Source organism: Osmerus eperlanus, unplaced genomic scaffold, assembly GCF_963692335.1.
Source record: "Osmerus eperlanus unplaced genomic scaffold, fOsmEpe2.1 SCAFFOLD_249, whole genome shotgun sequence".
In the NCBI taxonomy this organism is placed as follows: Eukaryota; Metazoa; Chordata; class Actinopteri; order Osmeriformes; family Osmeridae; genus Osmerus; species Osmerus eperlanus.
This window is the reverse complement of record NW_026911828.1, coordinates 12,501-15,000: the sequence shown is the minus strand read 5'-3', so window position 1 is coordinate 15,000 and position 2,500 is coordinate 12,501.

The following is a 2,500-nucleotide window of genomic DNA, read 5'->3' as shown; positions in this document are numbered from 1 at the left end:
CGCCACCCGGGTGAAGGTGCTACGAGGTCCCGAAGTGGAGATGCCTGTCAATGAGCACCTTTTCCCAGCTTTGAATGCAGGTTTCCAGCTTCAGACAAAATGTGGCTCCAAACGTGCAGTTTTGCGCCCGAACGTGGGATTTCGCTGGGGACGGTTTCTAAATTCAAGTTGGCACGGGGGGCAGCGGTGTGTGTGGTTATTTTCCCAGGATTGATGATCCCCAATTCGGTGGGTCCGTTTAAAGTTTTGTTTGGGCTCCCGTTTCGCGGGGAAGCGCGTGCGCGTGGCGAGCCTGACCTCCCCGTGTCCCCCTCGCCCAGACCTTTCCAACGCCACCCGGGTGAAGGTGCTACGAGGTCCCGAAGTGGAGATGCCTGTCAATGAGCACCTTTTCCCAGCTTTGAATGCACGTTTCCAGCTTCAGACAAAATGTGGCTCCAAACGTGCAGTTTTGCGCCCGAACGTGGGATTTCGCTGGGGACGGTTTCTAAATTCAAGTTGGCACGGGGGGCAGCGGTGTGCGCGGTTATCTTCCCGGAAAAAGCCGTCCCCAGCTCGGTGGGTCCGTTTAAAGTTTTGTTTGGGCTCCCGTTTCGCGGGGAAGCGCGTGCGCGTGGCGAGCCTGACCTCCCCGTGTGCCCCTCGCCCAGACCTTTCCAACGCCACCCGGGTGAAGGTGCTACGAGGTCCCGAAGTGGAGATGCCTGTCAATGAGCACCTTTTCCCAGCTTTGAATGCAGGTTTCCAGCTTCAGACAAAATGTGGCTCCAAACGTGCAGTTTTGCGCCCGAACGTGGGATTTCGCTGGGGACGGTTTCTAAATTCAAGTTGGCACGGGGGGCAGCGGTGTGTGTGGTTATTTTCCCAGGATTGATGATCCCCAATTCGGTGGGTCCGTTTAAAGTTTTGTTTGGGCTCCCGTTTCGCGGGGAAGCGCGTGCGCGTGGCGAGCCTGACCTCCCCGTGTCCCCCTCGCCCAGACCTTTCCAACGCCACCCGGGTGAAGGTGCTACGAGGTCCCGAAGTGGAGATGCCTGTCAATGAGCACCTTTTCCCAGCTTTGAATGCACGTTTCCAGCTTCAGACAAAATGTGGCTCCAAACGTGCAGTTTTGCGCCCGAACGTGGGATTTCGCTGGGGACGGTTTCTAAATTCAAGTTGGCACGGGGGGCAGCGGTGTGCGTGGTTATTTTCCCAGGATTGATGATCCCCAATTCGGTGGGTCCGTTTAAAGTTTTGTTTGGGCTCCCGTTTCGCGGGGAAGCGCGTGCGCGTGGCGAGCCTGACCTCCCCGTGTGCCCCTCGCCCAGACCTTTCCAACGCCACCCGGGTGAAGGTGCTACGAGGTCCCGAAGTGGAGATGCCTGTCAATGAGCACCTTTTCCCAGCTTTGAATGCAGGTTTCCAGCTTCAGACAAAATGTGGCTCCAAACGTGCAGTTTTGCGCCCGAACGTGGGATTTCGCTGGGGACGGTTTCTAAATTCAAGTTGGCACGGGGGGCAGCGGTGTGTGTGGTTATTTTCCCAGGATTGATGATATCCAATTCGGTGGGTCCGTTTAAAGTTTTGTTTGGCTTCCCGTTTTCGTTGTGTAGCTCTGATTTCACTGGGGATAGTTTTATACACTGCTTTAGAGTGGGGCACACACGTGAGAGTTGTTTTTTCATTGGAACTGACTATGGCCATTTCGGTGTAGACGTTTAACGTTTTCTTTCGCTTCCCGTTTCCGTTTTATCCAACCGATTTCGATAGGGACAGTTTTGTTATTTAAGTTGGAGTGGGGCGCGACGGCGTGCGTTGAAATTTTTCGCCGGTTTCAGCTCCGTTCACGGTTGTAGCTCCGTTTGAAGTTTTCTTTCGCTTCCGGTTTCGCGCACGCGCACGTGCGCGTTATAAGTCCCGGTTTTCCGTGTGCCCCCGGTTAATACCTTTCGAATGAGCCTATTTTGATCAAAATCCGTTCGGCGGAACCGAAAATGAGCTCGAAAAACGGTTTTCCCAGCTTCCCAATGCATTTCCCAGCTTCTGATTTACAAGCGTAACATTGTCGCGACCCCCAGTCCACCAGACAGCTACCATAGAGTATATAAGTCATCCTGGGAAAATGAATGGAAGTCAATGGCAGTATGACTTTACAGTGGTTTTGCCCATACCACACAAGCCCAATGAACCATGTGCACCACATGTGTCTCCCGCTCGCGGGTGAAAACGTATCCGCCATGAGAGGCACTCGGGGCGGGCACCCGATGGGGCACGAGACCCCCCCACCCCTGGTGGTCAAAAAAAGTTAAAGTTTTTTTTCGCTTTCCTCCAGGCGCCTACTTGGCTCCGGGGCGCCCCAGAATCATGCCCCCCGACCCCGGCACCACCCGGGGGGCCGATGGGGGCCCTTTTTTTGAAAAAATTTTTTTTTCCATATTTGAAGCCCCGGCACAGGCTAGACCCATACCCCGACCCCGGGCACCCGCGAGCGGCCGGTAGGTGGCGTGTTTTGGGTCAT